At 41.3% G+C, this 14,092-nt stretch overlaps 1 protein-coding gene across 2 annotated transcripts in view; it reads left to right on the top strand.

The window, feature by feature from the left end:
• The window catches only part of LOC140487946 (transmembrane protein 132C), a 1,087,857-nt gene that overhangs the window by 543,230 nt on the left and 530,535 nt on the right, over positions 1 to 14,092 (top strand). The window lies entirely within an intron of this gene.

Here is a 14,092-nt window from a genome sequence, read left to right on the forward strand (position 1 = left end):
GAAATGCCTTCCCTAGTTTGACAATCTTTGTATGTTGTTTTATTGTTTGTTTCCTGCTTCAATTTCTCACATTTAACCTAACAACTTCGGTTCATCATTGTAGAGGTCGTCTATTTCCAGAACCCCAGAAGCTCCTTTGTTCTCTTATTATCTCAATCTTTCAAGTTTTCCTATCCATTTGAATTTCTTCATTCTAGGCTGTGGCAGAGGGAAGAGTGGGCTTAGATGGGTCAGATTCAAATCAGGACCTAGGAGAAAGAATGTTAGTTGTTGATATAGTCAGTGATTCAGAAAGACAAAAGAAATAAGGATTAAAAGGCATCCAGCACAGGAAATTGATGGGGATTGAGCTGTTTATACTTCAGTGCATGGAGTATTACAAACATAGCTGATGAACTAAAGGCACAGATAGACACATAGCAGCACAGTGTTGTTGCTGTAATGGAAACCTGGCTAAAGGAAGGGCAGAATTACCAGCTCACTATCACTGGATATAGAGTTTCAGCAGGTTACAGTGGCTAACAAAAAAGGTGCGGGGGTGAAGTAGCAGTATTGGTTAATGAATCAATCAAAAGTGAGAAGGGATGATACACTAAACAGGTTAACAAATGAGGCTTGATGTGTTGAGTTTCAGAATAAAAAAGGGGTAGTCACACAGAATTCTACAGAACCCCAAATGGTGGGATGGAGATAGGAGAACATATATGTCGACAAATGTCTGTCTGTAGGAATAAGAGGGCAATAATAGCAGGAGAGTTTAACTATTGCAATATCAACTGGGTTTCAAACAATACAAGGGGCATTGAAGGCGAAAAATTCACGTACTCTGTCCAGGAATGTTTTTTTAAATGATACATGACAAACCCAGCATGAGGAATTGCAATTCTCGATGTAGTTTTGGATAATGAAGATGGGCAAGTCGGTAAAGTGTTAGTGGAAGACTATATCAGAGATAGTAACCATAATTCTGTTAGATTTAAGGTTATTATGGAAAAGGACATAGATAAATCAGGAGTAATGCTTTTTAACGTGGAGAAGGCAAATTTTACAAAGCTGGGAAGTGATTTGGCTGAGGTGGACTGGACGCTGTCTAGAAAAATACAGGGGATGGTTGAACAGTAAAAGAAAGCTCATGACAATCACAAAATACTCAACACTGCAGGTAGCTGAGAGGAGTGTAGAAAATACAGAGATTAAGTAAAAAAGAAATAAAGAAGTCAATGAGAGGCCATGAAAAAATATTAGCAAGCAAGATAAAGGAAAACCCAAGGTGTTTTGCCAGTACATAAAGAGCAAAGTGATCATTAAGGAAAACCGAGACGAAGGAGGGAACTTGTGTGAAGATGCAGAGGGTATGGGAAGAATCTTACACAAATATTTTTGTGTCCACATTCACAAGAGAAAGGGATGATGTGGATATAGTAATGCAGGAGGAGCAGTTTGGACAAAATAATCATAACATGAGAGGAAATGTTAAAGAAGTTGGAAACCATAAAGTGGATAAGTTGCCAGGGCCTGATGGATTGTTCCCAAGGATGTTGAATGAGGGCAAGGAGGAAATAGCAGATGCTCTGAGGATTATTTTCCAACCTTTACATGATACAGGTCAGGTGCTGGAAGACTGGAGGAATGTAAATGTAGTTTCATTGTTTAAAAAGGGTACAATGTAAATGCCCAAATAATATTAGGCCAGTTAGATAATATTGTAAAGAAAATCTCTGGACTTCATTCCTTCGTTGGCAGAGGTATAGAATACAAAAGTAGAGATTTAATGATGAAATAAGACATGGGTGATACTACAGCTGGAGAATTGTGTGCAGTTCTACTCACCTCTTCACAGGAAGAACATAATTATTGTGGGGAGAGTTCAGGGAAGATTTACTGGAATGTTGCCAGGGCTGGAGAATTGTGGTATGAGGAGAGATTGGAGAGGTTGGGATTGTTTTCTTTGGAACAGAGAAGGCTGAAAGATGACACGATTAAATTAAAAATGATTTGTGAGGAGTAGAGATAGAGTAGGCAGGAGGAACCTGTTTCCCTTAGCTGAGAGTTCCAAAACAAGGGTTCATCGATTCAAGCAAAGTGACAGAAGGATTGGAGGGAATTTTTTTTATGCAGAGGATGGTGGGTGTCTAGAATTTGCTGCTTGAGTTGGTGGTGGAGGCAGAGACTTTAAACTCTTTTAAACAGTAACTGGACCTTAAGTGCTGTAAGCCTCAGGGCGATAGGCAGTGTACAGAGAAATGAGATGAGAATGGGCATCGAGGTGTCTGTGTCGGCACAGACAAGATGGGCCAAATAGCCTCTGTCTGTACTATATCGGTTCTATGGTTTCCATGCTATACCTTTTTAAGTGCCTCAACATCCTTCTCAAATCGCCACACAGGGTAGTCATGCTATGATCTGACTAAACTTTGGTATAAGTCCATCATCACATTATAATGAATAAATATACTCTCTCAAATTGTGAATGAATTATGTGAAGTTCCTTTCTCATATTAATCATAAAGTGTTTTGAGAGGCACCTGCCTTGCATGGCATGTAATGGCCACCTAAACATGCAGTGAAAGCAAACAGCTTGAGTACATCCATTCCACACTAGGATTGCACTGTCCACAATTTTGCATTGCTTCCATTGATGTTCAGGATATGTCAAATAATATTCAAAATTATCATTTTTTTTTTAAACTAATGGATGGCCCTGCAGCAGGTTAGCCATGTGATTAATTTTCTGGGTAACTTGTGATGCTGACTGGCAGCAAGAACTTCCAGCAGTTACTTAAAGAGAACATGAATCCATACATTAGTTGCTTTGAAGCAGGAGCTTAAAGCTTGAGAGTGCAAATTATTGAGACATTTTGCAGGTAATTATTGTGGTTTATAATTTAGAATGCCAGTCTGTGATGAAGACACTTTAAACTAAACAATGGAGTTTTCATATCTGGCAATTGTATTGGTGAAAAGATTTCATTGCCAAAATTATTTGTCACTCACAACTTTCCCCACGCTCTCCCAGTCCATATTGTTCCCTGTAGTGAAGCTGATCTAGTCCACAGACATCGATATGGCACCATTAAATCTGCTTCTTGTCTGGCCAACTGACACATACTTGACTGCTCTTCAGAGTGATTCTATGCCAGCACGCCTCCTTCCCTGCCACAGAAAGAAAGAGGGACTTTCTCCTTTCTGCCACAAATAACACTGAGGCTGGCAACCTTGCCACGTAAGCCAGAGGGAAAATGTCAGCCAAGACTAGAATTCAGAGTAGGCTTTCTTTGTTAAGTCTGACAATCTGCAGCAAGGCAGCTGCACGGCTAGCTCCCATGACACATCCTCCACTTCATGCTGTGAATTCAGCAAAGCGGTATCTGTAATTTTGTCAGTGAATTGCGTGCTAGTTCATTTGGCAGTCATTGTAACTCACAATTCACGTCTCTAATTTAAAAGTAAACAGACTGAACCATTTCCATTAAAAGAAAGTCTTATGCAATTATAAGTTTTGTTTTAACCAGTTATGGCTAACATAATAAATTTTAAGCATAGACATATGTGATTGTTTCATTATTTAGAAAGTAAAACATATTTGATTTCATAAAATGTTATAAAACTAATGGATTTGTCATAAAATATGGTAACTGAAATCTCTGATGAAACTGATGACAATGTTTTGCAGTTTAACACAAAGGGCAATACATTCTTGTAAAAATGGTTTAGTTTTACTTCTGATACTTGAATTGAATGGGACTAATCCATCACTGAAGCAGAATATTCATGGGAGAGGCCTCAGTGAGCCTTGGAAGTCTCCTGACATAGTGGCAGTGTGAATAAAATTGATGAAGTTTAATCTTACAGCTATTTGCATTTTGAAGCAGTCCCACGGAGATGATGCTTGTGGCCCAGATTTTCTTGGAGACTTGCACTGGGGCATGATGCCTCAGAGGCACTGGGTTTGTTTTACATTGCACAGTCCCTGGAGAGGATTGCACCATCATTCACACTGCGATAAATCCCACCAGAAACCTTCTTTGTTGCCATGTTTGGTTTAATCTATATCATATACAGAGTGTAAAGAGGCATAGGTGCCCGTACATATGATGGGTGAAAGGAATCCTGGGCAAGAAATTTGTTTTGACTTGTTTTTGGGTATGAAATGCTTGGTGTGTTCACAGCAGGTGTTAGAAGGTGATGGCCTTCGACTTGACCTTTAGCTTTCCCTGAAGAATTCTGTGGAGCTATGGGCACATTGTCTGCCAAGGCAACTCAACAGTTTCATCTTCCTCAGAAGAGAATCACTGATTTTGGCTCTTGCTGGTTGGACTGGGCACATGTATTTGGCAGATGATGCAATTTGAATTCAATAACGTTTTCTAATTTTTTATTCTGAAGTGTCATTACTTTCTAATTTCACCATCTACCATGGTAAGATTTGAACCTATGTCTCCAGAGCCCCCAACCCGGGCTCCGGATTACCAGTCCAAGTACATTACCACTACACCACTACCTCCCCTAATGTAGCTCAATTTTGAAGGATTAAAATGTGTCTTGGAACATTAGAACAAGTGTAGACACTCAGGCTCTCAAGCTTCACTGACCATTTTGTTAAATTAACGTTTATTTTTATCCTAGCTTCATAATCCCTAACACCCTCTCGCTGTCAATTGTGGAGGTTTTACACAAAAGGTCTGAAGTAAACAAAATACTGCTAGTTTCTATCTGATGCTAATCCATGATAAGCAATTTTCCCCCAGCTTGAGCTAATGTTAGCAGCAAATTGGTAATATCATAGGGGAGGCCACAAGGTGAAAGAAATGAGTAATAAAATTGGGAAGGCAAACAGTATGTGGTATGGAATCAGTACAGCGGACAAACACACTTAGAGTTTCCAAACATGTGTGTGATTAATGCAGGGCCCTTCTAAGTTTGTTTCCAATGGCTGGAATAAAGTGGCAGTAATAGGCTTCCCTCTAATGAGACCAAGAAATGTGGGTGATGGTGGGGCTGGTGTGGATCTTGTTTCAACAGTTTGTGGGACCTGGATAGCATCTTGTCTGCAGAAGTCAACTAAGCTAAATCCCAGAGGACCATAGAGCTGTTCTCTCATTTGAGAGAGATGATTGGTGTTAGGTTATCCTTCTGATCACCATGTCTCAGGCAAAGAGAGGGGTTGAGAAGTCCCTCATAGTAAACTGATCTAGTGTGGGAATTGAACGCATGTTGTTGGCATTACTCACACTGAATGAACTGACCCCTTAGCAGCTAGCTCATTGGAAAACAATTAAAGATACCATCAAATGCTGTAAGCCAATTGGAGGTTGGAGGCCCTGCAGCCCAGTGGCCTTTGCAACACCACCAGGAATGCAGGTGAACTATACCTGGAGGATAGTTACATAAACATGAGGCCTCACAATTAGGTACGACATACCTGGGGCCAATCAGCCCGGCCCCAGAGAGGTGGGGTGGAATGGTGATTATAATGAGGTCATAGAATATGAGTTTGTTGATTGGACCAGATTAACAGCCCAATCGGGAAGCCCTGACAGATAAGAGCAGGAGTGTCAGATATCCTATTCACTCTGAGAGCTTGCTCTGAGGGAATTGGATCAGTGTCAAGGAATCTCTGCATATAAATAAAGGTTGACTTGGTGCTGAGATATTGGCCTCTGTGGAGTTATTACAGTGAGGGCAGGTAGTGCCATTGCTGCAGGGAAGATCATTGTTGTCTCTCAAAGAATGCTGAAACACACAACTGCTGTGCCTCAGGGTGTGCCAGCGTGTGCCCTGATTGTCTCTGCCAAGCCGTTTAGGACACCTCCCTGAAGTAATGCTGATGGTAAAATATCAGAGGTGAGCAGTGGTGTTTAATTAGCCATTTAGATAACTTTGTTTTTACCAGCTGTCTGAGGACAGATGGGAGGCAGAAGGGATGGAGGGGCATAAAATGACAGAATGGCACATAAGTGTTATGGCACTGAAGAATGGCCTTTCATACCTGCAACCGTATGGGTAAGGTGCAAGAAGATTGGGACAGTGTTCCTGTAACCTTCCTATGGCAAAGACATTATGAAAACAGGAGAGCAGGTGGTGGATGGCCATAGGGAAACGTTATCTAAATGGCTAATTAAACACCACTGCTCACCTGATATTTTACCATCAGCATTACTTTGGGGATGTGTCCTAAACGACTTGGCAGAGGCAATCAGGCACACCCTGGCACATCCTGAGGCACAGCAGTTACATGTTTTTGCATTATTTGAGACATAGCAATGGTCTTCCCTGCAGCAATGGCACTACCTGTCCTCACTGTAATAACTCCACTGAGACCAGTATCCTGGCACCAAGTCAACCTTTATTTACATGCAGAGAGGCCTTGACACTGATCCAGCTCCCTCAGAGCCAGCTCTGAGTGAACAGGATATCTAATGCTCCTGCTCTTACCTGTCAGGGCTCCCTGATTGGGGCTATTAATTTGGTCCAATCAGGGAACTCATTCTATGAGCGCATTATAATGCCATTCCACCCCATCTTTCTGGGGCCTGGCTGACTGGCCCCATCCCCTCTGCCTCCCAGTTGTCCTCAGAGAGCTGGTAAAAATCAAGCCGATGTACTTGCCATACGTTAGAGTTTGTGATACACACCTATTGAGTGCTGAAATTAGACTGAGTGAACTACTACAGAACCTAAGAGACGGAGTGCCCAGCTAGAGCCTTTTATTGATAAATTGAATGTTACAGTGCAACTTTCCTTTTGCAGATATAAAAGCTGATTTGTAAAAGATGAGGATTGGCTAAGGTCCTGGATGGTTCGTGTATCTAATTGTTCTCAGGCACCTCAGTGGCTTCAGTGTCTCAGGCACTTTGCAAATCTGTTTTTTCCTACAATTGTACATTCAATTATGTGCCAGTGAGCTCACTTGAGTGCCAGTGCAAAATGTCATCAAGTGCTGAACACAAGACAGGAATCCACCATAATTCTTCCTCACGTCCACAGACTTACCTTTCTGATTTCACTTCCACTGGCTTCTGTTGCAAATTTCTTAATGAAAGGAGTGGGCACTTGAAGAGTAAAGAAATCAACAGATTTGTCTCCAAACAATGGTTAATTAAACACCACTGCTCACCTCTGATATTTTACCATCAGCATTACTTCAGGGAGGTGTCCTAAACGGCTTGGCAGAGACAATCAGGGCACACCTTGGACACCCTGAGGCACAGCAGTTATGTGTTCGGACAGCTGGTTCACAGATGTATTGACAGAGGCTGCCACAGGCTTAAGGAGAGTCTAGACATATCAGCAAATTTAGGACAAAGTTGCCAGTGCTTGCAAATGTTTACCACCAAGTTTGAAGAGTCATTTGATCAAGAATGGGAATTAATGAACCTCCCTATTGTCATGGTTCTGCTTCGGTCACCTCTCAATGCCATTGGTACGAACCTGCATCAAGCTCTTTCAGAAGCACATGTTCTGACAGGACAGAAAATATCTATCTTAAAACAGAAAAGAAAAGAAAGGCACATCAACCTACATTCATTCTTAATCATCTCCCAGACCACCTTTACATAATCTGGATTAAATACATTTCTTCTAAAGCTTCTTTATGAGAACCAATATGAAAATTAATTTAATAATTCATTAACTTCCTGGCTCTCTATCCATCTTATCCTTTAGAGAACTGACTTCCATTTTAATTGTCTGCCTTCTGCCAATATAACTGAACAATTTGTTTTTATTTCCCCAATGGCTTTCATCCTTTCATTCCTTTTCTTTTCTATGCTTTACTTCCTGCCTCCCCCAGTTTTCATATTTATAATTCTAATATATTCATCCTTTGTTTCTGTACTTGTTCGGTTCAGTGTAAAAATTCTTGTCTTCTTTCTATACTGTAGCTCACAGTTCAACCGTATTTTTCGTGTCTCATTACATTTGACAATGTATGTTTGCTTTTTTTCAAAAAATCTCTCTTCTGTTTTCAATATAATATCCAGAATACCTTTCTCTTCAAGCAAAATAATCTGGCATTCTGATAAAACTGTATGATAATGCCAATTTTAAGCATACTGTAATTCTGAGAATCCCACTATCCTTAGATTAATCATTATTGCCAGCTTATCATTGAACTCTCCATCCAATCTCTTTGGTCTAGTGCCTTGCTTTATCTACTGTGATAAGACACAGTCCCTGATTAACTGCAAATTTGCTCCCACGTTTCAATCCTCTTTGAGTTACTCTTCATTTGATCCACCTAATTACTGAATAATTGAAATCTCCGTCTGATTGTGCCTTCATGCTCTCAGCAACTTTAAATAGTGTGGTTGTCAGCTCATGGACTTTGTGTTTTTATCCAAAGTGAGAATCTGTGAAGAGCTCCCTATCCTTGAATTTTTTTACTCAAATTTATTAAGTCAATGCAAATCCTCAAAGCTAAGCCAAATGAACTTTTAGAGTCATAGAGATGTATAGCACAAGAACAGACCCTTCAGCCCAACTCATCAATGCCGACCAGATATCCGAACCTAATCTAGTCCCAGTTGCTAGCACCCGGCCCATTTCCCTCTAAACCCTCCCTATTCATAAACCCATACAATGCCATTTAAATGTTGTAATTGTACCAGCCTTCACAACTTCCTCTGGCAGCTCATTTCATGTATACACCACCATCTGTGTGAAAAAAAAAACCCTTAGGTCCCTTTTCAATTTTTTTCCTTCTCGCCCTAATCCTATACCCTCTAATTCTGGACTCCCCAACCCCAGAGAAAAGACCTTGTGTGTTCACCCTATCCATGCCCTTCATTATTTTATAAACCTCTATTAGATCACCCCTCAGCCTATGATGCTCTAGGAAAAACAGTCCCAGCCTGTTCAGACTCTCCCGATAGCTCAAATCCTCCAACGCTGGCAACATCCTTGTAAATCTTTTCTGAACCCTTTCAAGTTTCACAATATCCTTTTTAGAGGAAAGATATCAGAATTGCACACAATATTCCAAAAGTGGCCTAGCCAATGTCCTGTACAGCTGAAACATGACCTCCAAACTCCTGTACTCAATACTCTGACCAATAAAGGAACACATACCAAACGCCTTCTTCACTATCCTATCTACCTTTGACTCCACTTTCAAGGAGCTATGAACCTGCACTCCAAGGTTTCTTTGTTCAGCAACACTCCGGAGGACCTTACTATTAAGTGTATAAGTCTTACCCTGATTTGCCTTTCCAAATGCAGCACCTCACATTTATCTGAATTAAACTCCATCTGTCATTTCTCAGCCCATTAGCCCATCTGATCAAGATCCTTTTGTACTCTGAGGTAACCCTCTTTGCTGTTCACTACATCTCCAATTTTGGTATCATCTGCAAATTTACTAACTATACCTTCTATGTTCACATCCAAATCATTTATATAAATGATGAAAAACAGTAGACCCAGCACCAATCCTTGTGGCACTCTACTGATCACAGGCCTCCAGTCTGAAAAGCAACCATCCACCACCACCTTCTGTCTTCTACCTCTGAGTCAGTTATGTATCCAAATGGCTAGTTCTCCCTGTATTCCATGAGATCTAACCTTGCTAACCAGTCTCCCATGGGGACCCTTGTCGAATGCCTTACTGAAGTCCATATAGATCACATCCACTGCTCTGCCCTCATCAATCATTTTTGTTACATATTCAGAAAACTCAATCAAGTTTGGGAGACATAATTTCTCACACACAAAGCCATGTTGACTATCCCTAATCAGTACTTGCCTTTGCAAATACATGTAAATCCTGTCTCTCAGGACTCCCTCCAAAAATTTGTCCATCACCTAAGTCTGGCTCACCGGTCTATGGTTCCTTGGATTTTCCTTACCACCCTTCTGAAATAGTGGCAGCAAGTTACCCAACCTCCAGTCTTCTGGCACCTCACCTATGACTATCGATAATACAAATATCTCAGCAAGAGGCCTAGCAATCATTTCCTTAGCTTCCCACAGAGTTCTAAGGTACAACTGATCAGGTCCTGGGGACTTATCCACTTTTATGCATTTTAAGACATTCAGCACTTCCTCCTCTGTAATATGGACATTTTTCAAGATGTCACCATCTATTTCCCCACAGTCTATATCTTCCATGCCCTTTTCCACAGTAAACACTGATGCAGAATACTCGTTTAGTATCTCCCCCATCTCTTGTGGTTCCACACGTAGGCCACCTTTCTGATCTTTAAGGGGCACTATTCTCTCCCTAGTTACCCTTTTGTCCTTAATATATTTATAAAATCCCTTTGGATTCTCCTTAACCCTATTTGCCAAGGCTATCTCATGTCCCTTTTTGTCCTCCTGATTTCCCTCTTAAGTATACTCTGACTGCTTCCTTCTTTTTCTTGACCAAACCCTCAATTTCTTTAGTCATCCAGCATTCCCTATAACTACCAGCCTTTCCTTTCACCCTAACAGGAATACACTTTCTCTGGATTCTCGTTATCTCGTTGTTGAAGGCTTACAATTTTCCAGCCATCCCTTTACCTTTAATCATCTGCCCCCAGTGAGCTTTTGAAAGTTCTTGCCTAATACCATCAAAATTGGCCTTTCTCCAATTTAGAACTTAAACTTTTAGATTTGCCCTAACCATTTCTATCTTTTAAAAATGACAGATTATGAAAATTTAAGAATTATTCTTCTGTTGCGATGTAGTGGTTATTTCAAACTTGGGGCAATAATACTGCTGTGCCCAGAGTGACTCAAGATAAAGCGTGACTGTGCATTGACTCAAGTGAGTTGGGGTGCTGATGTAAATCCATGATGCGATCATGTCTAGTAACATTATACACTATGAATTCACCAAAGGCCAATTTTTCATCAGCTTATTACCATATTTCATCAAAATGGATTTACATTGTCCAGTGTATATTAGCATTCATCCTGATCATCTGCAAATCTGTGACCACTGGAAGAACTGGGAGCATATAGCCCCCAGGTGAATTTATGTAGCTATTTATATTAATAAACTTGCTGACAGTTCGGTTTTAAATTAGGTGAAATATGCATTAACACTGGTTTGCTGAAAACAGGTATTCCAGTTATAATCCCATGTTTCCGCCAAGGAGGTGAAAATGCTGTGAGGATGTCAAAAGGGTGTTGTGTATCTTGTGAAAGCTTATAGCTAAAGGAGAACTGCAGCAAGTGTCCAAACAAATGGAAGTCAATCTCCTTTCAATATAATGTTCAAACCCTGGAATTGACCCTGATTTATGGGTATATTCACAAAGCTATTTTCAAAGATGGGATAGACTTTACTGGAGTATCTGTTATTCTGTTTTGTAATGTTGGAGAAAAGAATCTTGCCTTAAATGGTAATTAGTTTATAATACTGGAGTTATCTAGCTTACTGAGTCCGAGAGTAAGTACTCCATTGAGTAAAGGAAATACCTCAAAAGACAGCAAGAGTTGACACCAACGTATTTGAAAGGCTGGCGAGTGATTCTCTTCATGTGAACTTAAACTCACCCCTTTGTTATTGTGAAGCAGACTCAAAGGAAAATAATTCCCATTCTGATTGTTTTTTGAATTTTATAGATGTAACACTCCTGAGAAGTTCAGATCTTCCTAATTTGGAGATGATGTTGGTGCTTTGGGACAGGTTTGTTTCACATTTGCACATCACGTCACTGGTCTCAGGTGAAGGGCTTATGCCCGAAACATCAATTCTCCTGTATCTCGGATGCTGCCTGGCCTGCTCTGCTTTTCCAGCACCACACACTCAACTCTGATCCCCAGCATCTGCAGTCCTCACTTTCTCCTAACATCAGGTTATAGTCCAACAGGTTTATTTGGAAGTAGCAAGACCATAAGACAATAGCTATAAATTCTGTGTCTTATGGTCTTGCTCTACAGCTACCTGATGAAGGAGCAGCACTCCCAAAGCAAGTGCTTCCAAATAAACCTGTTGGATTATAACCTGGTGTTGTGTGATTTTTGACTTTGTCCATCCCAGTCCAAAACCAACTCTTCCACATCATGGTTTCTTCTCTGAGGATAGTGAATTTGTGCAATTCTTAATCTGTGAGAGAATCAAGCATCATGGGGAAAAGGCAGGAAAGTGGAGTTGGACTTCAGATCCCCATGACCTCAATGAATGGCAGAGCAGACTCAATGGGCTGAATAGCCAACTTCTGCTCTTGAATCCTATGTTCTTAAGAACGTTGCATGGTTTACAGGGGTAGCAGCTCTTGGTGACTGCCCCTAACCCAAGGGAATCCAAGTAGCCTGCCTGGCATCACTTTGAACAAATTTCTTCCTCAGTGGTTTGCAATGGCAGCAAAGCATGGAAGTTACAATACAGAGTGGTGAAAGAACTGCAGTCATTGCTCCCTACTCATTCATCTTTACTTAATTAGAGCAATCGGTTAATTGCAGGAGTTGTAGAAGTTGCACCCTGCACTGACAGAATATATGTTGCTTCACGAATTGCTCCCATGGGTTGTAAAAATATATGCATCAAACACTGGAACTAAGATACAGATGTTCCGTGACTAATAGCATACACAATGTACCGATGAAGTACTGTCATTACTGGTACATCTGTAATTAACAAGCACATGTTTTCCATATGAATTTACATAAGGAACTACATTCCAGCTTCCTACCTGTAGTACAATTAATTTTCTTTCGCTTCTCCACAACTTTCCTGTCACTGTACGAAGTACAAAGGTTCAGTGGCTTATTTTTATGCACATTTTGTTATTAATGTAACAACAATAATTATTTTTCACTCAAATGTTAAATTCAATAATTTAAAATTTGTTAATTGCTGCTATTTATTGTGACATTGTGTAAGTGAGTTTGACTGTCCAAATCGCATGTTCTGAGTTGTTTTGATTTTCTTCCCAGTGGTTACAAGATCCAAATTTAACATCTAACTTCATGGTGGGGTAATGTCACTGTATTTATCCTTTTGAGAGGAGACAAAGGTATGGTGATAATATTGCTGGACCAGTAACACAGGCTAATGTTCTGTGGACACGGCCTCAAATCCCACCATGGAGAAAGTGACGACTGCTGATGCTGGAGATCTGAGTCAAAATGTGTTTTGCTGGAAAAGCATAGCCAGTCAGGCAGCATTCATGGAGCAGGAGAATGGATGTTTCGCATGTAAGTTGTTCATCTGGAGTGACGGAGTACTCCAAAGGACTGAGAGATAAATGGGAGGGTGTGCTGAGGGGAAGGTAGCTGGGAATGTGATAAGTAAATGAAGGTGGGGTGTAGTGGTGATAGGCCGGAGTGGAGGGTGAAGCGGATAGGGGGGAAGAAAGATGGACAGGAAGGACAGTTCAAGAGGGTGGTGGTTGGATCTGGGAAAAGGTGGGGGAGGGGAGATGTAGAAACTGGTGAAATCTACATTGATCCTGTATGGTTGGAGGGTCCCAAGGCCAAAGATGAGATGTCCTTCCTTCTGGCGTCAGGTGGCTTGGATTTGGCGGTCAAGGAGGCCCAGGACTTGCATGTCCTTGGCAGAGTGGGAGGCAGAGTTGAAGTGGTCGTCCACAGGATGGTGGGGTTGTTTGGTGCATGTGTCCTGGAGTTGTTCCCTGAAAAGTTTCTTGAGTTGCTGTCCTGTCTCTCCAATGTAGAGGAGATCACATCGAGAGAAATGGACACAGTAGATGAGGTGTTTGGATGAGCAGGAAAATCTCTGCCAGATGTGGAAGGATCTTTTGATCCTTGAACTCAATCTTGAAATCAAGATCGACACCTTGAAAAGTGTCCATATTACAGAGGAGGAAGTGCTGGATGTCTTAAAATGCATAAAGGCAGATAATGAATGCCTCATCTTCCACCTCTGAACACTTCAACCCCAGGGCATCAATGTGGACTTCACCAGTTTCCTCATTTCTCCTCCACCCTCCCCCCCACCCCCGCCTTACCCCAGTTCCAAGCTTCCAGCTCAGCACTGTCCCCATGATCTGTCCCACCTGCCAATCTCCCTTCCTACCTAACTGCTCCACCCTCCTCTCCAACTTATCACCTCCATCCCCACATGCATTTACCTATCGTACTCTTTGCTACCTTCTCCCCAGCCCACCACCACCCCCTCCCACCCCCCCCCCCCCCCCCCCCC

Source organism: Chiloscyllium punctatum, chromosome 17 (assembly GCF_047496795.1).
Source record: "Chiloscyllium punctatum isolate Juve2018m chromosome 17, sChiPun1.3, whole genome shotgun sequence".
In the NCBI taxonomy this organism is placed as follows: Eukaryota; Metazoa; Chordata; class Chondrichthyes; order Orectolobiformes; family Hemiscylliidae; genus Chiloscyllium; species Chiloscyllium punctatum.